General features: G+C 35.9%; 1 protein-coding gene across 2 annotated transcripts in view; it reads left to right on the top strand.

Moving 5' to 3' along the window:
- Positions 1 to 322: 322 nt before the first annotated feature.
- GABRA3 (gamma-aminobutyric acid type A receptor subunit alpha3) overlaps positions 323 to 27,337 on the top strand; it is a 323,443-nt gene continuing 296,428 nt past the window's right edge. The window contains exon 1 of one of the 2 annotated variants that reach the window (XM_053892022.1): positions 323 to 341. The gene's annotated coding sequence lies outside the window, so the exon portion shown is untranslated. Of the gene's footprint in view, positions 342 to 678; positions 863 to 27,337 lie in introns of those variants that run through there. The other variant, XM_019438245.2, reaches the window with a different exon arrangement.

Here is a 27,337-nt window from a genome sequence, read left to right as displayed (position 1 = left end):
CATTGTGGTTCTGCTGCTTGTCTGTTTTGCCTGGAGGGAAGCTCCAACTGACAATTCTGAACTCGGTTTACACTTCTACTTGGTTGGGGGTGGAGGTGGCAGTTAGGTCATTAGGGGATCAATGTGGCTGAACCCTTTCTTTTGAGTGGAGGGGGCATGACAACCTCTTTGATGTAATTTTGTAAAGCTGTTATTGTCCTCAGAGATGGAATGTGAACAGACAGGATTGTGAAACCTTTATTTGGAGCCTAAGCTAAGAAGGCACACCCATAGGGATATAAGGGAGACAGACCATTTATTTTCCGTCTTGGAGCAGCTAGCAAGCATTACACATCAGCATGGTAATCCATACTTCCTTTATCCTCCTATTCACTGCTCTTACCATTTTGTTCTCTTTCTCTTCCCCTTGGTTCCTCTGCTCCTACCCTTTCTTCTGAGCTTCCCTTTATTTTTTCTGCTGGAAACATTAAATAATAAAATACTACTTTAGTCTTTCCTGAAACAACCACAGATCCAAAGCCTTGCAGCACTGTATTCGGAGCCCCAGCACAGCCGCGTGCTCAGCACTAGGCAATGGTGAATCTAAAGCCAGCAAAGGGGGAGGGGAGGAGGGAATAGAGAAGAGATAGGGAGAGGCGGGAGAAAGAGAGAGAGAGAGGGAGAGGGGGAGGAGAGGGAGGGAGAGGGAGAGCGTGAGCGCGCGCAAGCTAGCGAGCAAACCAGAGAGACGAGAGAGGGACCAGGAGAAAGACCCAGAGAAAGAGACGAGGAAGCCGAGCTCCGTGAGGACTCAACCTCCAACTTGTTTCAATTCATTCATTCTTCTCTTCTCTCCGCTTCGGGGAAGTGATTGTGGCGCTTGGTAAGGAACACAGATGTCCCTCCTTCCCCCTCCCCCAAGCTCAGGTCTCCTTTAGCGATAGCATCTCTCCCCCGTACTGAGAGTCTCCTTGGGTTGGCCGGGGAGGCTGAGACATGCTCTGCAGCTGTGATGCTATCCTGGGTTCCCCCAGTGGGGCTGGTGGAAGCCCAGAGTTGGCATCTGGGCAGGGAGGCACTGGGGTAAAACCTGATTTGGGGAGGGGGGTTGCGATGTGGTTGTATGCGCGATTCATTGTCAGTGAATTGTTTTGTTCCTTTTTGGAAACAGGTCAGCCTTGACCTTGCAAATTGCTTGGGGGGCCTGGCAGCTGCTGCAGAAAGCCACCCAGTGTCCCTTAGCCAGAGCAGACAGCACTGTCATGACCCCCCAGACAGCCCAAGGCACGGGGATGGGGTAATGGCTGGAGCTTCCTTCCTCCTTTAACTCTTTCTCTGCAGCTGTTTCTCATTGCTGGAATTGAGAAAGAGGGAGAATACCATGCAGCCCTTTTCTCCATCTCCCTATTACCTTTTGCAGATGCAAGTGAGTAGAAAGTTGTAAATAACTGCTTCCTTTGAAAGCAGGTTGAGACCTCCCCCCTTCCTTTAAGGGGTTCATTGTGGGGTTGGGCCTGAGTTCCTTAACAAACTTGGGAGGCTTTTCTTGCTTCCCAATGGGGAGCCCCATTGCTTGCCCTCTCTCCATCCTAGGTAGTAAAGCAGACATGCCAGACCAGGGATTTAGATACCCTACCCCATCCCACTGGCAGGCATCATGGTATTAAGTCCAGCAGTGTCCTTGAGAGGGAAGAAACACCTGATGGTTTGTCTGGAATTGGCTTCCCAGTTTGCTGCTTCTCTAATTGTGGCTGAGGATGGCATAGGCAGGAGAATTGGGGGAGGGGTGGCTTTTGGATTTAGAGCAGGGTGAGAAGCCAGAATTCCTGGTGTGAAATGTATGGTTTATTGAGGATCAGCAGGTTCTGGATGTCTGGAGCTATGCAAGGACTGGCTGAAGGTCTTGTAATATATCCCCTCTGAACTGGTAAGAGAAGGGGTCTAGTTGCTTGATGGGAGCTTTTTCAGTTAGCAACACTGCCATGCCCATGGTAGCAATTATTACATCAACATACTAATTGCTAACATTGCTGAGTGCTTGGTATGTTTTGGACCTTAGGCTTAGGGTCTAATGTGTATTCTTATATCAACACTATGAAGCAGATACTACTATTATCCTTGGTTTACTGATGAGGAAACTGAAGCACAGGTTGAATAACGTGTCCGAGGTTACAGAGTAATTAAATGTCCCAGCTGGGGATTAAAACACAGGCAACCTGGTTCCAAAATGCTTGGTCTTGACCATTAAGCCCTACTTCCTCCTTGGGGAAAATTTTGCACCTTTGTCGGTTAGGCAAGTGGATGTGTGGTAGGAAGGGTACTGCTTGGCGGAAAAAAAAAAAAAAAAAAAGGAAAGTAGTAGCCTAACCTTTGTGTAGAGTAACAGGAACTTAGAGTGGGGCATAGTGGCTGGTCATTGTGGAACTCTCACCTGGGTTTCCTGGAGGAGCTGCCTAAAAGGTTTTCCTTGGCCAGCCTGCTTTCCTTTGAAAAGGATACCTGGAAAGACTTCACTTTTCCACTGTTGTAGCCTCATCCATCTCACATTCAGCAAAAGACTGCTTTTTTTCAGGACCAGATCTTGCCCTTATTTTCTGAGAGCTTAGAGTCACCTTGTCCTGAAATTTTTAGATTATTAAAACCTTGGAACTGGAAGGTCATTAAGCTTTGCTTCTCCACCAAGTTCTTGAATTTTTCCTAAGCATTCAATTCATTGACTTATTTCTATTTGATCTCCCTGCAGTGACAGAAAGCTCATTAGATGGCTTCTTTTTTATCTTTGAATAATTCTGATTGCCAGAATGTAGCTCCCATTATAAGCCAGGGTCTGTCTCCCTGTAACTTGTATTCATAGGTTCTTTGGGACTAGCTGCAACAAATTTGCTTCTTCTTAGTTGAAGACAGCAATCATACCTCTTCCCTCAGGCCTCAGATCTGATAAGACTGCAACTAAAGGATCATCATTTGCCTCATTTTGGAAGCTAGACTTTTATTAATATGGCCCAGTATCCCATTCTCTTGTCAGCCACACAGTGAGAACACTGAGCTTTCTAAAGCAGCCTGGATAGTGTATGTTCTCTTCCTTGGAAAAGCTTGCTATTTGGTATCAAGTGGACTCATGGGAATAAAGAATCTCTCTTTTTTCCCTAAAGACCAAAAATCAGTTTAGTACTAGTCCTTCTGAAGCCCCAGAATGTCCAAATAGCAGCCAAACAATAGGCATATGGGAAGATTTGAGAACAGGGGTTAAGGGCAATTATCAAAAAGGAGACACTTGAAATAGTGGAGATTCAAGGTCCACACAATATATAGAAGGAAGAAGAATAAATTCTTGTATCAGAAAGTATTTCAGAAACAATGACATCACTGATGGAATCCCACAGAGTGGGATTGGGTGGAATAGGAGTGAGCATCTAGTGTTCTAAAACTGATCTGGGTGTTAGGAAACTTGAGTTCTATTCCTAGCTCTGCTAATTTGCCAATTACCTTGGACACATAAGTCCCTCTCCATGGACCTCAGTTTTTCCATCTAAAAATGATGAGGTGGATTGTATCACCAAAGGTCTTTCAGCTCTATACTTCTCTATCTGAAGTAAATTATAAAATGTCAGGGTTCTAAGGGCTTCAGAAATCATCCAGACCAGTGTTTCTCAAACTTTTATGTCCAAATGAATCTCCTGCGGATCTTGTTAAAATGCTAATTCTAACTCAGAGGGTCTGGGGTACAACCTGAGATTTTCCATTTTAACAAACTGCCAGGTAAGCCTGAATCTGCTGTTCCAGTGGTTTTCAAACTACCTTGTTGAAAGACCAGTTTTTAAAAATTTTCCAATCCATGACAGACTGCTACTTTAGTAAAATACATTATGGGTTATTAGAATATGAAAGAAAAGAGAAACAAAATATAAGCTCACATTTTTATTAGTAGATTCAACAAACATAAGAATTATCTTTAAATTTCTATAATATTTTATAAGTACTTATTCTCAATTTCTGCACCTAGGTCATTGCTGCTTGGCAATAAAAGTTTGCAGACAGGCATTCATTGGCAGATCACACTTTGAACAGCACTGGTCTAGGCTACTGCTAAGAGGCCCAGATTGGGCCCAGTTATAATTTCTAAATCATTTTTGCCAAATTATTTTTCACCCTGAGGTTATGGGCCCAGCACGCTTCTGCTGTGTGACTCTGCTACCACTTTCACCCTCAGGTTAAATGTGTCCTTTGATGGAGAACTTAATATCCTTACAAAGTAGCATTACTTAGATGCTGTGACTGTCAAAAAGGATTTTTTTTAAAGCTTCCATAAATGCCACTCTGAGACTATATATTCCAAGCAAGTAGGGGGCTATGTCATTCCAGTTTATTGTACTATCAGCCACTAGCCTAGTGTGTGGTATAGAGTAGGTGTTTAATAAATGTTAAGTGAATGAGCAAGGCACTTGGTGTTAGTTATGCCTTTTGGAGCTATACATTCATTAAAGAAAGGAAATTTTGGTTTCCTTCCAGAACTGGGGAAACATTGTTTATCCTATTGAATAAATTTCTAATGGTGGCTATAAGGCCACTTTACCTGGCATCCCAAGTTTACTTTAAAGGAATTATATCAAGCCAGGCCAAGATTTTGTGCACTCTAAGTCCCAAGTCTTTACCTTTAAATCACTTGTTCATCAATTCAGTGGGTTCAACGGTTATTTGTTCAGTGATGTGATTAAGCACAATGCAGATGGTACAACGGTGAGAAAACAAACAAGGCCCTTGCTTACTTGGAGCTTACAGTTGGATGGTGAAGTAGCCATAAATCAGATACTCACACAACTGTTATTTCAGTTAGTAATAAATGCTATGAAAGAAAAGTATGAAGGTGGGGTTATGAAGGTATATAACAGAAAAAACTGATCTAGCTTGGGGTTTAAGAAAAGCTTCCTTGATGAAGTAATATTAAGGGTGTGTAGAGACATGGGGGTGGGTTGGGATTATGGGGTTGGAGCAGTTTTGTAGATGAAGAAAAGAACATGCATGAGAGCCCTGAGATGCATAGTGAATTTGAAAAATTGAACAAAAGCTGGTGTGGCCGAAGTGGGACATTGTAAGGATTTTCCAGAAATGCAGGGACTGATTAAAGGCTTTTTAAGCAGGATGACTGATATAACCTAAACTGAATCCATTCAGTATAAGGTTACTAAGTGCTATGAACCAAAGGCAATGTGGAATACAGGCTGATTTAGGAATAGCCCTTGCCCTCCAAGATGACAGGGTCAAGTAAGAGAGAGAAGAAATAAACAACTATAATACTAGGAGAATGAAATCCACACACATTAAAGAGAGGCAAAGGAGATCAAAGACACCTTCCCAGAAGTGGTGTTTGAATTGCACTTCAAAGATTAGGCAAACTTTGGAGATGCAGAGTTTGGGGGATGGGAAAGGTGTTCTAGGAAGATGCCAGAAAAGCAGAGGACATGTATTAGGAACAGTGAGGATCTCAGTTGTGTTGGAGTAAAACATATGGTAAAAGTATGTGAGAAGTATTTGGCAACATCTGTAGAAAGCTTGACTGTAAATGATATTAAATGCTAGCTTGGAGAATTAGAACATTCTCCTATATGCAGTAGAGAGGCAACTCCCTCATTTTATGGATGAGCTAACTGATCTTGAGATGGGGAGTGACTTGATTTGACTGAGGTCACACAGTCTAGCAAAATGTACTAGGTACAGTTGAAAGAAATGTGGAATTGGAGCTCTCAAAAGAAGTCAACTGTTTTGAGAGTCATTGATATAGAGGAAATACTTGAAGTAGAAAGAAGAGATCCAGAGATCTTTTCTCAGGGTAATGATTATGCTGTATGATATGGGAAAACAAAAATAAAAAACAAAGGCTACAGAGGAGAGGGCAGATATGTGGAAGGAACATTAGGAGAATACAGTATAATGAAAGAGCCAAGAGAGGAGAGGCCTCATCCATTGGTTGGATAAATATTTATTGAATACATACCATTTACTGAACATGGAGAATATAACGATGAGCAAAATAAACATGGTTGTTGCCACTTTGGGGCCCATGGTTTAGGTAGTGAGATAGCCCTTATTCTACAAACTATTAAATTATATAGTCGTACATTGTGATAGGTGTATAGAGGAAAATATACTGCTTTAAGAAGGAATGTGTGGTCAGGGGGCACCTGGGTGACTTAGTTGGTTAAGCATCCGACTTCAGCTCAGGTCATGATCTCGCAGTTCGTGAGTTCAAGCACTGCGTCAGAGGTCTGCACTGACAACTCAGAGCCTGGAGCCTGCTTTGGATTCTGTGTCTCCCTCTCTCTCTGCCGCTACCCCCCTCATGCTCTGTCTTTCTTCCTGATAAATAAGTAAAACATTAAAAATAATAATAATAAAAAAGAAGGAATGTGTTGCCAAGATTATTAGACTTTTCAGTAGAATTTTATACTGATAAATAACACCCAGATTCTAATAGTCCTCCCCACTATGATGCTCATGGTGCTTACTAACTGTTAAGACTGGATGCTCGTATTCATTTTGCTGTTGTTTGGCAGATAATAGTGCTGTAAGGAAAGATAAGATTCCCTCCAGCCTCAAGTCCACAAAAGCACAGGATTACTTGAAACCAGGTTATATGTTATATTGCTTAACTGAAATTCTCAATGAGTCAGCACTCTTTCCAGATCTTCTTTATACTCCCAATTCAACAGGGTAGAAAAAGATGCTTGATAAGAAAAAAATATGAAGAATTAGATATTAAAAATATTTCAGATAATAATGAAATTTCAGATAACCTGGTCTAGATTCTACTCTGGGTTTGGATGCTTACAGTTTCCTGTGACAAATTACTTATTTGAACTTCTTTTTCCATCGCTGTAAAATGAGTACGGTTGGACTACATCCAGATGATTTATAAAGACCCTACTAGCAGTAAAGTTCTATAGTTTATGCTCTGTTCTTTACTACATTCTCATGGTCCAGTGCTTGATATTTCAGGCAAGTCATTTATTTAAGCAACACTAAAGATTTTATATGGAATTCTGAAGGTTGCTAATTTTGGTGAAAGTATTCATAGGGCTTGGAAGAGATCACAGGAATGCCCTTTCCTTGTTCTATTACTAAGATTGCTGAAATCATCACTGCCATAAAAGCTAAGAAAAGAACTGACTGTGTTCTAAAATCTGTAGTAACTCTGAGTACTGGGTGATATTTTCACCACTTTTCGTTTTAAAATGAATAAGGGCGCTGAAAAGAAAATGGTGCAGGATACTATGGAGTAGAGGCAAGGTGATTATCTCATCTTCTGAAATGGAGTGGTCTGGACAGTCTCTTCCTAGGGGGAAGATATATGGTCAAGAGAAATATTGGTCAGTAATAGAAAAATATTTTTTATACTTAAAATATGATTTTAAAGGTATTGATATTTGTACAAAATATCTCTTCACTCTACACAGAAGGAAGAATAAAAATCTCCAGGATGTATATTTTGAAGGGTACTCTTTTCTGTTTAAAAATAATGTCCTAAAAGGAATCAAGTATTACATAGATTTTTTTTGAAGGGAAGGGAAGGGAAGGGGAGATAGGTGGGGGTGGAATTATGTAAGTGATCATAGCATAAAATAACTCTTTTAAATAGTGTAAGAGGAGCTCAGAAATAGCAGGGTCCTTACCAATCATATAACAGCAATCCTATCAACCAATATATATGGTCATCTATTTTCAGTGTGAATAGTTGCAAGAAAGGTTGGTTAATACCACCAGATAACTGTGATTGTTAGCAAGTACTTCTTCATATTGACGTGAAATCTATCTTCTGAAACCAACCCATTGGTTTCTCCTCGGAACAATAGTAATGCTGACTAATTTCTATTTCCTTTCCCTGTAATTAGCCATTTAAAAGTTTAAAGATAGTTTTTTCTTCTTTTTATCTTTTCCCTAGTCCATATACTGCCAGTTCTTGAGCTCATATGACATATATTTTTAGTATCCTCTATAGGAGACGCTTAAGTTTTCAGTATCACCCTTAATACATAATGTTCAAACCTGGACCCAGTACTCTAGGCATGGTTGATTAGCGCCACCATTTAAAAATTTTGTACATTTATTAATCAACTTTAAGACTGTCATATCTACTTCTAATTTCTTTCTATTCATAAAAATGAAACAGCCTCATAATAGAAAATTTTAAAAATGGAGAGAAAACACATATCACCTGTAAATACCTAGTCCAAAGACAATTTGCTCTGCTTCCTTCCAGATGTGTTCCCGAGTTTGCATAATTGGGATCATACCATATATGTACTATTTTATATTTGGCTTCTCCATTGGTTTTATACTGTGACCATTTTACCATGTAATTCACCAGCCTTCAAACAATTTTTAATGGCTTCATAATTTTCAGTTGCATAATTTGTACCTACTATGATTATTTAACAAATCCCATATTACCATTTAAATTATTGCCAATCATAAGTTATCATGAATAGCCCTTTATACATAAATCTTTGCTTTTTTGAACCTCACTCTTTTAGGTCTTAATGCAAATGTTACCTTGGTATGGTCTCCTATAACAACTATCCATAAAAATGTAAACCTTTCTCCTCTAACACTCACTTTTCTCTTTCCTTGCTTTATTTTTTTCTCCCTGGTCTGCATCATAACCTAATAGCCAAGGTATTTTATTAATTTGTTGTCCAGATCCTCGTTTTAAAATGTAAGCACCTTGAGCATGGAGATTTTTCTTTGTTTTGTATTCACTATTGCATCTCCCAGTACCTATGGCAATGTAGATCCTTACTAGATATTTGTTGAGTGAATGGTTTTCTTAAGATAAGTTTTTATAAGAGTCATTATTGGACCTAAGGATTAAATTTTTAAAGGCTCTTGATATATGTGTGAAGTTGTCTCACTGTATAAGATGGGCAATTTCTGCTCATATACCTTTATCAGTACTGGCTATTGTCATTTTTAAAAAATCTGCCAGTATGATAGAGGCAAATGATATCTTTGCTGTTTTAATTTGTTTCTTTTATTATGCTGAGCATGAATACTTTCTCGTGTTTCTCAGTCACTTTTGCCTCCTTCCTATGAACATATATTCATGACCTGTATACTTTTTTCTATTGAGAACTTCTATGTTTCTTATTCATTTGTATAGATAACATATACATTTAATAGACACTAAGCCTTTCTTCTGTGGCATATGTGGAAGTTTCTGTTTTAAATGAACTTTTATGCACAAATTAACGTTTATGTAATTATATATATCTTTCTATTTGTATTTTTTTCTGATGAACTCACATGTAAGAAGTTTTTCTCCACCCAAATTAGATAAGTGCTTAAGTGGATTTTTTCCCATTTTTATTGCTTATGTTTAGTTGTTTAATATTTCTGGAGTTTCTGGTGTGTGGTGTGAGGTAATTTTCTAAACTGTTTTCCCTTTCCATTTTTTCACAATAACAAATATTGAATAATTATTTCCCACTATTCTGTGATGTCACATTTAATATGTATAAATTGTTATATATCTATATATAGATATAGAATGATTCTCTTTGGGATTTATGTATTTTCCATATTATGTAGGCTGACTCTTTCTGTCCTAGTTACAAAGTTTAAATATTATTGTAGCTTTAAAATAATTTTTATTACTTCAGTACCTCTTATACTTACTAGCTGTGTGGAATCTGACCCTTTATATGTCTATCTGTATAGACTGTACAATAGTAACATTTATGTTATGCTTTTAAGTTTTTTAAGGGGATTTTTCTATCATTATTTCTGCTAATTTATTATGGCTTGTATACAAAGAAATTGCTATTTACAGTATTAATTTCTATTTCTCCATTTTGTTCAAATTTATTATTATAAATTTATCATTTACAAGTTTATTTTGTTGTTTCTGTCTTATTTTTTAATTTTGAAGGATCTAAAATATTTAGAAACTCAAAGAAGAATCTAAAACAACGACCAAATAACTGCATATATACTGCTCAGAATGAATGAGTGTTAGCATTTTGTCATATCTGCTTCAGATATATTTAAATAAATAAAACATTACAGATAAACTTTACTTTCCTGTGTTTAGCTCAGCTTAATTTCTCTTCATATCCTTCCAAAACACAAAACCTACAGCCATTAACACTTGCTTCTTTTTCTTTTTTTAATTAATGTTTTAATTTAATTCTAGTATAGTTAACATACAGTGTTATACTGGTTTCAGGTGTACAACCTAGTGATTCAACAATTCTGTACATTACTCAGTGCTCATCATACTAAGTGTATTCTTTAATCCCCATTGCCTATTTCATCCATACCTCGTCCCACCTCCCTTTTGATAACCATCAGTTTCTTCTCTATAATTAAGAGTCTGTTTCTTGATTTCTCTCTCTCTCTTTCTTTCCCCCTTGCTTGTTATGTTTTATAAAATCCACATATGAATGAAATCATATGGTATTTGTCTTTCTCTGAATGACTTATTTCACTTAGTGTTATACTCTCTAGCTCTATCCATATCATTGAAAATGGGAAGATTTCATTCTTTTTTATGGCTGAATAATATTCCATTATATAGACACCACATCTTCTTTATCTGTTCATCAATTGATGGACACCTGGGTTACTTCTATATCTTAGCTACTGTAAATAGTGCTGCTATAAACATAGGTATAGGTGTAGGTATCCCTTTGAATTAGTGTTTTTGTATTCTTTGGGTAAATATGCTGTGATGCAATTGCTGGATCATAGGGTAGTTCTATTTTTAACTTTTTGAGGAAACTCCATACTGTGTGCCACATTTGCTGCACAGTTTACATTCCCACCAATAGTGCAACAGTGTCACCCTTTCTCCATGTTCTAGCCAACACCTGTTGTTTTTTGTGTTGTTGATTTTAGCCATTCTGACAGGTATGAGGTGATACTACATTGTAGTTTTGAATTGCATTTCCCTGATGGTAAGTGATGATGATTATCTTTTAATGTGTCTTGTTGGCCATCTGTATGTCTCATTTGGAGAAATGTCTATTCATGTCTTATTTGGATTTTTTAGGTTTTTAAAATTGGATTATTTGCAGGAGAGGTTGCATTTTATAAGTTCTTTATATTTTTTGTATACTAACCCTTTATCAGATATGTCATTTGCAAATATCTTCTCCCATTCTGTAGATTGCCTTTAGTTTTGTTGATTGTTTCTTTTGCTATGCAGAAGCCTTTTATTTTGATGAAGTCCCAATAGTTTAATTCTGCTTTTGTTTTCCCTGCCTCAGGAGACATATCTAGAAAAAAGTTGCTAAGGCTGATGTCAGAGAGGTTATTGCCTGTCCTCTCTTCTAGAATTTTTATGATTTTGGGTCTCACATTTAGGTCTTTAATCTATTTTGAATTTATTTTTGTGTATGGTGTAATATAGTGGTACAGTTTCATTGCTTTGCATGTTGCTATCTAGTTTTCACAACACCATTTGTTGAAGAGACTGTCTTTTTTACATTAGATATTCTTTCCTGCTTTGTCTAAAATTAATTGACCTTATAGTTGTGAGTTCATTTCTGGATTTCCTATTCTGTTCCAATGATGTTTGTGTTTATTTTTGTGTCAGTACCATACTGTTTTGATTACTACATCTTTGTAATATAACTTGAAGTCTGCACTTGTGATGCCTCCAGCTTTGCTTTTCTTTATGAAGGTTGCTTTGGCTATTTGGGGTCTTTTGTGCTTCCATACAGATTTTAGGGTGATTTGTTCTAGTTCCGTGAAAAATACTGTTGGTATTTTGATAAGAATTGCATTAAATCTGTAGATTGCTGTGGATAGTATGAACATTTTAACAGTATTTGTTATTCCAACTCATAAGCATAGAATGTCTTTCCATTCTTTTGTGTCATCTTCAGTTTCTTTCGTCAGTGTTTTATAGTTTTCAGAGTATATGTCTTTCACCTCTTTGGTTAGGTTTATCACTAGGTATCTTACTATTTTAGGTGCAATTATAAATGGGATTGTTTATTAATTTCTTTCTGCTGCTTCATTTTTGGTGTACAGAAATTCAACAGATTTCTCTAGGTTTTGTATCCTGCAACTTTACTGAATTTGTTTATAAGTTCTAGAAATTTCTTGGTTAATCTTTAGGGTTTTCTGTATAGAGTATCATGTAATCTGCAAGTAGTGAAGGTTTTACTTCTTCTTTATGAATTTGGATTCCTTTTATTTCTTTGTTGTCTGATTGCTGTGGCTAGGAATTCCAGTACCGTGTTGAATAAAGTGGTGATAGTGAACATCCTTGTCTTGTTCCTGATCCTCAGGGAAGAGCTTTCAGTTTTTCCTCATTAAGGATGATGTTAGCAGTGGGTTTTTCATAGATGGCCTTTATTATATTGAGGTATGTTCCCTCTAAGCCTATTTTGTTGAGGTTTTTATCATGAATGGATGTTGTACTTTGTCAAATGCTCTTTTTGCATCTATTGTAATGATCATATGTTTCTTATCCTTTTTCTTATTAATCTGATGTATCACATTGGTTGTTTTATGAATACCGAACCACCTTTGCAAACCAGGAATAAATTCAGCTGAATCATGGTGGATGATTTTTTGTAAAACATATTGTTGAATTCAGTTTGCTAGTATTTTGTTGAGGATTTTTGCATCCATGCTCATCAGGGATATTGGCCTGTAGTTCTCTTTTTTAGTGTTGTCTTTATCTCATTTTGGTGTTAGAGTAATGCTGGTCTCATAGAATGAATTTTGAAGTTTTCCTTCCTTTTCTATATTTTGGAATAGTTTATGAATAATAGGTGTTAAATCTTCTTTAAATATCTGGTAGAATCTGCCAGTGAAGCCGTCTGGTCCTGTGCTTTTGTTTGTTGGGATTTTTCTGATTATTGACTTAATTTCTTTGCTGGTTATCAGTCTGTTATAATTTTCTCTTTCCTCCTGTTTAAGTTTTGGTAGTTTATATGTTTCTAGCAATTTATCCCTTTCTTCTAGGTTGTCCAATTTCTTGGCATGTAGTTTTTCATAATATTCTGTTATGCTTGTTTATTTCAGTGGTGGTGGTAGTGGTTTCTCCTCTATCATTTGTGATTTTGTTTATTTGAGTCCTTTCTCTTTTTTTCTTGATAAGTCTGGCTAGAAGTTTATCAATTCTGTTGATTTTTTCAAAGAATCAGCTCCTGGTTTCATTGATCTGTTCTGTTCTTTTGTTTGTTTTTAATTTATTTCTGATCTAATCTTTATTCTTCCTTCTGCTGGTTTTGGGTTCTGTTTGTAATTTTTATTTCTCCTTTAGATGTAAGGTTAGGTTGTTTGAAATTTTTCTTCTTGACATAGGCCTGTATTTCAATAAACTTCCCTCTTAGGACCCTTTTGCTGCATCCCAGAAGTTTCGGACCATTGTGTTTTCATGTACTTTTATTTCTTTGATTTCCTGGTCAACCCATTCATTGTTTAGTAGCATGTTATTTAACTTCCATGTATTTGTGGTCTTTCCAGATTTTTTCTTGTGGTTGATTTCCAGTTTCATAGCATCATGGTCAGAAAATATTCATGGTATGACTTCGATCTTCTTAAATTTGTTAAGGTTTGTTTTGTGGGCTAATATGTGATCTATTCTGGAGCATGTTCCATATGTGCTTGAAAAGGATGTGTATTCTGCTGTTTTAGGATACAATGTTTTGAATATTTCTGTTAAATGTATCTGTTTAAAAGTGTGTAAATCAAAGCCATTGTTTCCTTGTTGATGTGTTTAGATGATCTGTCCATTGATGTAAGTGAGGTGTTTAAGTCCACTACTATTATTGTATTATTATCAATTAGTGCCTTTATGTTTATTATTAACTATTTTATGTATTTGGGTGTTTTCATGTTGAGTGCATAAATATTTATAATTGTTATAACTTCTTGTTGGATTGTACCCTTTATTATATAATGTCCTTTTTGTCTGTTTTTACAGTCTTTCTTTTGAAGTCCTTATTGTCTGATATAAATATTGCTATCCTGGCTTTCTTTTGACATCCATTTCTGTGATAAATGTTTGTCTAATCCCCTCACTTTCAATCTGAAGGTGTCTTTAGGTCTAAAATGAGTCTCTTGTAGGCAGCATATAGATGGTCTTTTTAAAAATTCATTCTGACTCCCTATGTCTTTTTATGGGAGCATATAGTCATTTACATTCAAAATAATTATTGATAAGTATTTATTGTCATTTTGTTATTTGTTTTATGGTCATTTCTGAAGATTTTTTTGGTCCTTTCTTAATCTTTCTTTCATGTGTTCTCATTTTCTTTAGTGATATATTTGGATTTCTTTCTCTTTATTCTTTGCATACTTATTAGTGGCTTTTGATATATGGTTACCATTAGGTTTATATATAACCTCCTCTGCATATAGCAGTCTATATTAAATTGATGGTCGTTTAACTTTAAACTCACTATTTCCTTCCTTTTCCTGTTTTAGGTATATGTTATTATATTTCATATCCCTTTTTTGGTGAATTCCTTGACTGATTTTTTACTGAAAAATTCTTTTTTCTGCTCTTATGTTTCCTACCACCATATTGTCACTTTTGGCCTCTCCTTTCCACTCAGAGTCCCTTTTAATATTTCTTGCAGAGCTGGTTTAGTGGTCATGAACTCCTTTAGTTTTTGTTTGGGAAACTTTTTATCTCTACTTCTTGTCTGAATGATAGCCTGGCTGGATAGAGTATTCTTGACTGCAGGTTTTTCCCATTCAGCACTTTGAGTATATCATGCCTTTGAGTACATCTGGCTTGCAAAGTTTATGTTGAAAAATATCCTGCTATCCTTATAGATTTTTCCCTTGTAAGTTAATGACTTCTTTTGTCCTGCTGCTTTAAAATTTTTTCTTTATCACAGTATTTTGCAAATTTAATTACAGTATGTCTTGGTGTGGATCTTCTTTTGTTGATTCTGTTGGGGGTTTTCTGTGCCTCCTAGAATAGGCTGTCTGTTTCTTTCCCCAGATTATGGAAGTTTTCAACTATTATTTTTTCAAATAAATATTCTGCCCCCTTTCCTCTTTTCTGGGACTCCTATAATACAAATGTTATTATGTTTGGTGGAGACAGTGAGTTCCCTAAGTCTCTTCTTGTTTTGCATAATTCTTTTCTGTTTTGTTCAGCTTAATTACTTTCTATTACTCTGTCTTCTAGGTCACTAATTCATTCCTCTGCATCTTCCATCCTGTTGTTAATTCTAGCAAATGTATTTCTTTTTTTTTTTATTTAATTTTTAATTTTTTTTTTAAATTTACATCCAAATTAGTTAGCATATAGTGAAACAATGATTTCAGGAGTAGATTCTTTAATGCTCCTTACCCATTCAGCCCATTCCCCCTCCCATAACCCCTCCAGCAACCCTCAGTTTGTTCTCCATATTTATGAGTCTCTTCTGTTTTGTCCCCCTCCCTGTTTTTATATTATTTTTGTTTCCCTTCCATCAATCTGTTTTGTCTCTTAGAGTCCTCATATGAGTGAAGTCATATGATTTTTGTCTTTCTCTGACTGACTAATTTCACTTAGCATAATACCCTCTAGTTCCATCCACATAGTTGCAAATGGCAAGATTTCATTCTTTTTGATTGCTGAGTAATACTCCATTGTGTGTGTGTGTGTGTGTGTGTGTGTGTGTGTGTGTGTGTGTGTATGTCACATCTTCTTTATCCGTTCATCCATCGATGGACATTTGGGCTCTTTCCATACTTTGGCTATTGTTGATAGTGCTGCTATAAACATGGGGGTGCCTGTGTCCCCTCAAAACAGCACACCCGTATCCCTTGGATAAATGCCTAGTAGTGCAATTGCCAGGTCGTAGGGTAGTTCTATTTTTAGTTTTTTGAGGAACCTCCATCCTGTTTTCCAGAGTGGCTGCACCAGCTCACATTGCCACCAACAATGCAAAAGAGATCCTTTTTCTCCGCATCCTCGCCAACATCTGTTGTTACCTGAGTTGTTAATGTTAGCCATTCTGACAGGTATAAGGTGGTATCTCATGGTGGTTTTGATGTGTATTTCCCTGATGATGAGTGATGTTGAGCATTTTTTCATGTGTCAGTTGGCCATCTGGATGTGTTCCTTGGAGACGTGTCTATTCATGTCTTTTGCCCATTTCTTCACTGGATTATTTGTTTTTTGGGTGTTTAGTTTGATAAGTTCTTTATATATTTTCGATACTAACCCTTTATCTGATATGTCATTTGCAAATATCTTCTCCCATTCTGTCGGTTGCCTTTTAGTTTTGCTGATTGTTTCCTTCACTGTGCAGAAGCTTTTTATTTTGAGGAGGTCCCATAGCAAGTGTATTTGTTATTTCATTTTTTGTGCCCCTTATCTCTGCTATGTTATTCTTTACCTCTGTGTTAAGTGTCTCCATCATGTCTTCTACTCTTTTCTCAAGTCCAGTGATTATTGCTATGATGATTGCTTTAAATTCTCTATAAGCGTGTTACTTCTGTTGGCTTCCCTTAGATCTATGGCTATGGCCTTGTCCTATTCCTTAATTTGGGATAAATTTCTCTTTCTCCTCATTTTGTCTTCCTCTCTGTGCCTGTTTCTCTGTGTTAATAAAGTCACCTGTATTTTCTGCTTTTGAAAGTAGTGATTTTATGAAGAAGAGATCCTGGAGCACCCTGCAGTGCAGTGTCTCCTGTTCCCTTGAAACTGATACTTCAGGAGAGTCTCCTATGTGTGTTGCTTATACCCTACTATTGTCTCTGAATTACTTTACCTTTCAGTGCAGCTGTCTTCACTGACTTTCTGCCTGTTGTGGGCTGTGCTTGTTCTCTGTGGTGTTAGTTATACTCAGGCCAGCTCTGAGGGGGTATGCCCACTGGGGAACTTGGGAACAGGATGGCAGTGTTAGTAAAATCTGTTCTGGGCCACTAGTCCTATGCTGGATCTTCTGAAACACTGTGGCAGCTGGGGGCTGCATGCTGGGATAGCCGGGGGTGTGAGGCTGGACACAGCATGCTACAGTGTCTGAGGGCATGTGGCACATAAGTGCATACAACTGAGTGCTATGTGCAAAGGAGGGCTGGGCATGTGCTCCATGTCCCTGGGGGTGCATGACAGTAGCTGGGGGCTTGTGGCTCAGTGCAGTACTCTCATTGGCTGGGGGTGCACGGCTGGGCACAGCACAGTGGATGTGTGTAGTGCCTAATGGCAGCTGTGCACCCAATGGATGGGCAGGGTGCCTGCATTGCTTTAACAAAATTTGCACTAAGTCTAGGGCTAAGTCCAGCAGGCCTGGAGTGGGTGAGTCCTCAGAACTCATGCGTGTGGTGTACTGCTAGCAGATTAGGTAGCAAATGTCTGTATAACCCCATTTCTTGCACGTGTCTCTGTGCTTATGTGGGGTGGGGGACGGTGAGGGAGGAAAATGGTGCCTGCCAGCTCCCTTGTTTTTGGAGAAGTCCCGTAACACACTCCAAAACAAGTGTGAACAGATTTGCCTCCTGTTTGCCCCAGGCATTGTGTAAACTGCCATTTTTATTTTGGCTCATCTCTGTAGGCTATTGTCTCTTCAAGGGCCATAATCCAGCTATCACTTGCCCTCCATGCTAGCCCAATGCTGAGTTAGCTAGCTGTTAAAGCTCCAGGCTTCACGTCCCACTGGTTATACAAACTCACAGAATTCAGATCCTCTGGTCTTTAAAGCCAAATGCTATGTGGAGCTCCCTGGTGCAAGGGCCCATTTCTCTGTCCTCTCCATGACCAGCTCCCTCCCTCTTGTGGGCAGCCTTCCTCTGCCTTTCTCACCTACAAACCTTTCAGATGCAGCTTCTTCTCTACATTTAGTTGTGGAGTTTTTTCTGCCAGTCTTGGGATTGCTCTCCAGTTTATTGACTTGGATGTGGATGATATCTCATTGTAAACATGGTACAGGGTGAGCTCAGGGTCCTCCTACTCTGTCATGTTCCCAAGCTCCCAATAGTGTTGTGGGGTTTTAAATTTTTTAATTTAAATTGTTTATTGCTGGTATATAGGAAAGTAATTGACTTTTGTATATTAACCTTGTATCTTGCCTTGTCTGTCTTTATTTAGCCATTCTAGTCAGTATGTAGTAGTACCTCATTGTAGTTTAATTTGCATATCCCTATGGCTAATGATATTAAGCATCTTTTCATGTGCTAATTGGCCACCTGTACATATTCTTTGGAGAAATGTCCATTAAAATTGTCCATTTTATTTTAAACTTTTTAATGTTTATTTTTTAAAGAGAGAGAGAGAGTGGGGGAGAGGCAGAGAGAGAGGGAGACAGAGGATCTGAACTGGGCTCTGTGCTGACAGCAGAGAGCCTGATGTGGGGATGGAACTCATGAACTGTGAGATCATGACCTGAGCTGAAGCCAGATCCTTAACTGACTGAACAATCCATGCACCCCTCCCATTTTAAAACTGAGATATTTGTATTTTTGTTAGTAACTTGTAAGATAAGTGAATATTATAATCCTTTAAAAGGTGTTTTGAAAAATATTTTCTCTCATTCTGTGATGTCTTTCCATTTTCTATGTGGAATTTCTATTATGACTTTTACCTTTTGTGTTCTGAGAAGTCTTTGCTTTAACTAAGTTCAAAATGATCTTCTCATTTTTTTTCTTGTAGAATTTTAGTTTAAGTTCTTTGACTAATATCTTTGATGTATGTCTAGATGACTTTTGTCTTTGGGGCAAGGTAAAGTTCCAGGTCTATGTATTTTTTCCACATGGATGCCTAATTTTTCCAGCATTATTTGTTGACAAGATTTATCCTTTGCTCATTGAATTATCTTGGCACCTTTGTTCAAAATCAATTAACCATGTATATGTGTATCTACTTCTAGACTCTTTTTTCTCTGTTTAATCTATATGTGTAACCTTGAAACATTACCACACTGTATCAAATATTGTAATTCAGTGGTTCTCAACTAGGACCATCCCCCTCCCTTGGGGTAAGAGACATTTGGCAATGTCTGGAGACATTTCTGATTGTCACTACTGGAGGTGAGTGCTAGTGGCATCTAGTGAGGAGGAGCCAGGCAGCTACCAACAACAAAGTATTATCCAGCCCAAAACGTTAATAGTGTTGAGGTTGTGAAACTCTGCTATAGAATTATAGTAAATCTTGAAATAAAGTATTATGGATAATCCAGCTTTGTTCTTCATTATATATATATATATATATATATATATATATATATTTATATTATAGGTCCTTTGCATTTCCATATAAATTTTTTAACCAGCTGATCAGTTTCTCCCCCTGAAAATCCAACTGAAAGTTTTAATGGGACTAGATTGAATTATACACTAATTTGGAGATAAATTGCATCTTAACAATCTTGAGTCTCTTGATATATGAACACGGTATAGTTTTGCATTATTTATTTCCTCTTTAAATTCTCTCAACAATGTTTTTGTAGCTTTCGGTGTGTAGGTCTTGCATATATTTTGTTAAATTTATTCTAAGTATTACATTTTTGATGTTATGGCATTAAAAATTTTCAAATTTTGAATGTTTATTGTATACAGAAATACAGTTAATTTTTATATATTGACTCTGTATCCCATGATCTTATAAAACTTACTAATTCTAGTACCTTTTTTTAAGATTGTTTGGATTATCTATGTAGATGATTATGTTGTGTAAAAATAAACACATTTTTATTTCCTTTTTTCTAACTTGTATGCTTTGTTTTGTTTTTGCTTTATTTGCACTGGATAGGACTTCTAATAAAATGTTCAGTAGAAGTGGTTAAAGCATATCTCTTTGCCTTGCTCGCAATCTTATTTTCCCCATTATTCACCATTCAATATGAAATCAGCTTTAGATTTTTTATACTTGTTATTTACAAGTTTGAGGGAGTTCCTTTCTAAATGTTTATTTATTTTTGAGAGAGAGAGCGTCTGCAAGCAGGGGAGAGGAAGGTAGAGAGAGAGGGAGACAGAGGATTCAAAGCAGTCTCTGCACTGTCAGTGCAGAGCCTGATGCGTGGGGCTCAAACCCATGAACCATGAGATCATGACCTGAGCTGAAATCAAGAGTCTGACACTTAACTGACTGAGCTACCCAGGAGCCCCTGAGGGAGTTCCCTTCTATCTATAGTTTGCTGAGGGATTTTATCATGAATGTATGTTGGATTTTTTAAAATGCTTTTTCTGTACCTTTTGAAATGATTTTTTTAAGTCTGTTGATGTGCTGGATTACAGTGATCGTCTTTCCAATGTTGAATCACCTTTGCAGTCTCAAGATAAAACTGCTTGGTTATGATGTATTGTCCTTGTTATGTATTTCTGATTCCAGTTGCTAATATTTTGTTAAAGTTTTTTTGTATCTATGTTCATTAGGAATATTGACCTTTAATTTTCTTTTCTTAACTTTATTTGATTTTGGTAAATAGTTATTCTGGTCTCATAAAATAAGTTGGGAAGTGTTTATTCCTCTTCTGTTTTCTAGAAGATTTTATGTAGAATTGGTGCTGTTTCTTCCTTAAACACTTAGTAGAAATCACTACTGAAGCCATCTGTGCTTTTGGGAGTGTTTTTGTCTGGAATTTTCTTTATGATCAAGGTTTTAAAGTGTGAATTTAATTGATTTAATAGATAAAGCTATATTCAGATTATTTCTTCTTGAGAATTGGTGATTTATGTCTTACAAGAAATTTTTTCATTTAATTTACATTATCTCTGTAAATTTGTTCATAATAGTTCCTTGTTATCCTTTTAATGTTTGTAAGATCTGTAATTACATACTTGTCTTCATTACTGATAATGGTAATCTTCCTTCTTTTCCTCTATCAGTCTTTGTAGAAAGTTACTAATTTTATTGATCTTCTCAAAATACTAACTTTTAGTTTCACAGATTTTTTGAAATTGTTTTCCTATTGGGACGTGTGGGTGGCTCAGTGGATTAAGTGTCTGACTTCAGCTCAGGTCATGATCTCACAGTTCATGATTGAGCCCTTCTTCAGGCTCTGTGCTGACAGCTCAGAGCTTGGAGCATGCTTTGGATTCTGTATCTCCCTCTCTCTCTCTGCTCCTCCCCTGCTCACACTCTGTCTCTCTCTCAAAAATGAATAAACGTTAAAAAAAATTAAATTGTTTTCCTATTTTCTCTTTCATTGAATTCTATATTTATTGTTTCTTCTGCTTCCTTTGAATTCTATATTTATTGTTTCTTCTGCTTCCTTTGGATTTAATTTGCTCTTCATTTTCAAGTTTCTTTTTTTTTTTAAATCCCTTTATCTATTTCACCTACTCACCCCCCCCATCCACCTCTTCTCTGTCAACCATCAGTTTGTTCTCTGCATTTAAGAGTCTGTTGTTATTGTTTGTTTCTTTGTTCATTTGTTTTGTTTTTTTAAATTCTACATATAAGTAAAATCATATGGTATTTGTTTTTCTCAGTCTAACTTATTTCACTTAGCATATTACCCTCTAGAGCTATCTATGTTGTCACAAATGGCAACATCTCATTCTCTTTTATGTTTGAGTAATGTTCCATTGTATATATATATATATATACACCACATCTTTATTCATTCAACTATTGATGGACACTTGGGTTGCATCCATATCTTAGCTATTGTAAATGCTCAAATAAATATGGGTTACATTTATCTTTTCTCATTAGTGTTTTTGTTTTAGGGGGTAAGTACCCAGCAGTGGAAGTATTGGGCCATATATTTCTATTTTTAATTTTTTGAGGAATCTCAGCACCATTTTCCACAGTGACTATACCGATTTACATTACCACCAACAATGCACAAGAGTTCCTTTTGCTCCACATCCTTGCCAACACTTGTTATTTCTTGTCTTTTTTATCTTAGGCATTCTGAGAGGTATAAGTTTTGATTTGCATTTCCCTGATGGTTAGCGATATTCAGCACCTTTTCATGTGTCTTTGGCTATTGTATGTCTTCTTTGGAAAAATGTCTATTCAGGTTCTCTGCCCATTTTTAAAATCAGATTTTTTTTGGTGTTGTATAAGTTCTTTATGTATTTTGGATATTAACTACTTATTAGGTATATCATTTGCAGATATCTTCTCTCATTCAGTAAGTTGTTTTTTGTTTTGTTGATGGTTTTCTTCCCTGTGTGAAAGCTTTTTATTTTGTGTTAGTCCCAATAGTTTATTTTTGCTTTTGTTTCCCTTGCCTTAGAAGACATATTTAGAAAAATGTTGCTAAGGCTGATGTCAAAGAAATTACTGCATATGTAGTCTTCTAGGAATTTAATTTTTTCAGGTTTCACATTTAGGTCTTTAATCCAGTTTGAATTTATTTTTGTGTATGGTATAAGAAAGTGGTCCAGTTTCATTCTTTTGCATGTAGTTGTCCAGTTTCCCCAGAACCATTTACTAAAAAGCCTGTTTTTTCCCCATTGTATATTCTTGCCTCCTTTGTCATAGATTAATTGGTCGTGTAAGCATGTGTTAATTTTTTTCATTTCAAGGTTGTTAGATCTTGATTAGTTCTTAGATAAGATGTTTTTTAGATCTTAGATTTCATAGGTACAATCTTAGGTCATTGATTTGAGGTTTTTTTCCTTATCTAATATAAGCATTTAATACTATAAATACTTTGATATGTACTTATTCAGCTGCATTTGATAATTTTTGATAAATGCCTTTTATTTTTACGTCCATTTCAACTGGGATCCTTTTTCTATTACATTTTTAATTGATATCTGTAGGTTGATTTTATATATAGTAATTTTGAAGATTCTTATTCATTCTTATGTTATTTATTTTTTTAAATTTTCTACAGTTTTTCATATCTCCTGAATATATTAGCAATTCTTTATTCCTTTTAAAATTTTTATATTTCAGTATTATTTTTTCTAATTGTTTTGGCTGGGACATACAAAAGAATATTGCTTAGTGATAGGGATGCAGCAGTTTTAGTTTTGTTCTTGATTTCAGTGAGATTGTTTCAAAAGTGTCTTCATTAAGTACAGCATTTGGTATAGATTTTGGTAGATACTGTTCATCAAATAAGGGACGTTTCCTTGTATCTCTAGTATGCTTTTTATCATGAATAAGAGGAGACTTTCATTGCATGCTTTTTTCTTCATTTATTGAGACGTTCATATACTTTTGATATGATATTAATATACATATTTTTAAATTACTATAGGTAATTAAACCCCTTTTGGACCCTTTTCTTTTTTTCAGAATTGTGAATTGCATTGATAGATTATTTAATATTGAACTGTACTTTGATTTCTTGGATAAATCTAGTTGATTATGTATTATATGTGGCTGTATTGGTGTTTTTTTCCTTTAAAAATTTATCTGTGTTCATAAGTTGATTTTATTATTTATGTTCAAATTTTAAATCAACATTATACTAAGCTCACAAAATGGGTTACGTCATTCTTCACCTTTTTTCATTTCTAGAACAGTTTGCAGAAGGTAAGATTAACTTTCATGATAGTTTAATAACACTGACTTGATTCTTGTGCGGCCCCATTTCCTCTTTACAACAGGGTATGGTGGTATGTTTAACCTGCGGGCTCAATTTTTTATTTCTTCCAGTTTTCTATTTCTTCTATTGTTTCCATAGAAATTTATCCATTCATTTTGTTTTTGAATGTAGTAACCTAAAGCTATTCATAATATTCTGTTATAATTTTTTTTAAATTTGTTTTGACCTTTATCAAAATTATATGAGGATTGAGTTTAAAGTCAAATATTTCTCCAAAATTTGTTAAATAGAACAGTACAGCACAAAAATAAACACTTAGATCAATTGAACAGAATAGAGAGCCCAGAAATAAACACACAGTTATATGGTCAATTAATCTATGGCAAAGGAGACAAGAATATACAAGGGGGAAAAGCAGTCTTTTCAATAAATGGTGCTAGGAAAACTGGATAGCTACATGTAAAAGAATAAAACTGTAACTCCTTCTAACATCATACAAAAAATAAGCTCAAAATGGATTGAAGACCTAAAAGTGAGACCTGAAATAATAAAAATCCTAGAAGGGAAAGCAGGCAATAATTTCATGGGTGTTGGCTTTAACAACATTTTTGTAGATATATTTCCTAAGGCAAGGGAAACAAAAGCAAAAATAAGCTATTGGGGCTATCTCAAACTAAAAAGCTTTTGCACAGCAGAGGAAACCATCAACAAAACAAAAAGACAACCTACTGAATGGGAGAAGATAATATCCAAAATATATAAAGATCTTATGCAACTCAATACCAAAAAAAAAAAAAAAAAACCCAAAGACGAATGGATAAATAATAGAGCAATAAACAAAAAACAGTAAATGAATGGATAAAGAAATGTGTTGTATATACATACACACATGCACATCCAGGCACACAATGAAATAGTATGAAGCCATAAAAAAGGATGAGATTGTGCCATGTGAGACAACATGGATGGACCTAATATTATGCTAAATGAAATAAGTCAGACTAAAAAAGACAAATACCATGTGAGTCTACTCATAAGTGGAATTTAAAAAAAAACAAAAAGCAGAATCAGAAATATAAATACACAGAACAAACTGATGGTTGCCAGAGGGTAAGGGGAAGCGGGGTTGTGTAAAATAAGAGAAGAGGAGAGGGAGATATAAGCCTCCAGCTATGGAATGAATAAGCCACAGGAATAGAGGCACACAGCATAAGGAATACAGTCAATGATAATGTAATAGCGATATAATGTGACAGATGGTAGCTATAATTGTGGTGAAGATAGCATAATGTATAAACTTGTCAAATCACTAAGTTGTACACCTGGAACTAGTGTAACATTGTGTGTCAACCATACTAAACAACAGCAAAAACAACAAAACAGAATAAGGCAAGATGTCCATTCCCAACACTTCTATTGAAAAAAATAAGCAGTAGTTCCCTGCTCTTTTCCCAGAAGATACCCTTTCAGATATTTGGTATTTATAACCTATCCCTAAATAACATACTTATATTGATCCTTCTTAATTAAAATTTTTTTTAACATTTATTTTTGGGAGATAGAGACAGAGCACGAGCAGGAGAAGGGCAAAGAGAAAGGGAGACACAGAATCCAAAGCAGGCTCCAGGCTCTGAGCTGTCAGCACAGAGCCAGACGCGGGGCTCGAACTCACAAACCGCGAGATCATGACCTGAGCTGAAGTCAGAAGCTTAACTGACTGAGCCACTCAGGTGCCCTCATCCTTCTTAATTTTAAATGTTTAGGCACTATTTATTAATTTCCCACTCTGGAAGAGTGGAAAGATTTTGGTACTTTGAAAACCCCATCTTGTACAACCTTCATACTCTGCTTAATTGCAGCATAATATTGATTTAATTTTGTGTTATTGTGACTATGTTAATGCCATTCATAGCTGAGCCAGATAATATATTGTATTAATTTTCTGTTGTTGCTATAATAAATTAACACAAATCTAGTGGCTTAAAACAATACAAATTTATCTTATAGTTCTGGAGGTTTTCCAGGGCTAAAATCAAGCTGTTGGCAAACCTGTGTTCCTTTCTTGAGACTCTGGGGGAATATGCATTTCCTTGCCTTTTCCAGCATCTAGAGGCTACCCACATTCTTGGATCTTCTTTTTCTTGGTTAGTTGTTTATATTGAAGAGTGGAACATTAAAAACTGATTGGAAATGCTGAATGAATAGATATATTATCGGATGAGGTTGTTTTGTTGAGAGCTATGATATCAATGTTTGTAGGTTTTTTCCTTTGGACTAAGAAGGTTCAACAGAAATTAATATTTTAAGTATATTCCTTGGAGGACACATATATAATTCCTTGTATTCTGAGTGAGAAATAGGGTTAGAGGAGTCTTGTAAAAATTTTTTTTGGTCATATCTCCCTTTCTCTTTGTTGGTTTGTGAATTAAATTCTTTTACTGCCTCTTTAGTGGGGTTTCAGTACAAAGCAGAAACAAACGCTGATGCTCAATTGACTATATTTAACTGGGAAGGACTCTTAAGTTTTAAAAATTCTTGTAGTTTATAATTTATTATATATTTTCTTATAGTTATTTCTTATAATTATTTTTCTTTTGAAAGTCTGTAAGTGGTAAACTCTTAGTTTATTATGTCTGCATGTATCATTCTTTTGCCACCACTATTATAATTTAAATTAGCATAAATTTCATATATATATACACATATATATATATGTGCCATTATCACTCTTCTGTACTTATTATTTTCACCTCTAGAACCATTATTAGTTTTTGGTTAGAGGTTCTAAGTCTGTTCTTCAGGTCTCTTAACTTCTTTTTCATTTTATCAATTTCTTTATCTCTCAGTGTTTCATTCTAAGTCCAGTTTTTAGAAATATCTTAAAATAGACTAATTATTTCCTTAGCCATATCTGGTTCAGGGTTTATGCTGTGTTTCGAGCTTTTATTCCAGAGTCTATACTCTTGATTCATAGGATTTCTATTTTTTAATGTACACATTTTCTGATTTGCATGTCTTTTTTATTTATAATCCCTTGTTCTTGCTCTTCATAAGTTTATTCCTACAGTTTTTTGAGGATGTCAAATGTTTGTTTTAAAGTCCTTTTCAAATTACTGTATTTCCCTAGGACTCTAACATCACATTTTTTGAATTTATTATTTTTTCAATACTTTTTTGTAGGCTTGGAATTTTAACTTGCTGTAAGACTAACTTAAATGAGAAAATTCAATTATTTTATTTGCTATACATCTCCCTTTTAGGTATGGGTGGATTATGTTTCATTTGATCAGCTCCCCAGTTCAGAACAAGTGCTTGTGTTGGCAGTTTGGGCCTTTTTACATGAGGATATGAAAGGTCCAGTTTTTGAGCTAGTGGATAGTGTGATGCAAGTCTCAGTTGCATAGCTATCTATACTACTTCCCACCACTCTGATAGCACCTTAGTTGCCGATCTCAGCTTTGTGTACACATCATAGGATTTTTAACATCATAATGATTAGGCAGGAAATTCCTGTTTTCCTTTCTTGTTTTCTTCAATAATCTAAATTTGCTACCCTGCCACAATTCCCACAAAAGTTGGCTGCCTCTGCATGTTTCCTAATAGGTGAGTGACTTTAGATCCCGCTATTGCTAAGTTTCTTTTTTCGTTTGTTTCAGCTCCATGGACATATTTCTCTCTTTCTATTCTTTTTTTTTAAAGCAATAGTGGTTGTGTTTTTATTTTTGAAGTATGTTTTATGACTTAGCTATCATTTTTTAAGTTTATTTATTTATTTATTTTGAGAGAGAGAGAGAGAGAGAGAGAGCGCGAGAGCCCATGTGCAAGCTGGGGAGGGTCAGAGAGACAGGGAGGTAAAATCCCAAGCAAGTTTTGTGCTGTCAGTATAGAGCCTAATGCTGGGACCATGAAGTCATAACCTGAGCTGAAATCAAGAGTCTGAAGCTTAACCTACT

This window comes from Panthera pardus, unplaced genomic scaffold (assembly GCF_024362965.1).
Source record: "Panthera pardus isolate Hobbes unplaced genomic scaffold, ASM2436296v1 HiC_scaffold_27, whole genome shotgun sequence".
NCBI lineage: Eukaryota > Metazoa > Chordata > Mammalia > Carnivora > Felidae > Panthera > Panthera pardus.
The sequence above is the reverse complement of the archived record's forward strand: the minus strand, read 5'-3'. Positions and strand labels throughout refer to the sequence as shown.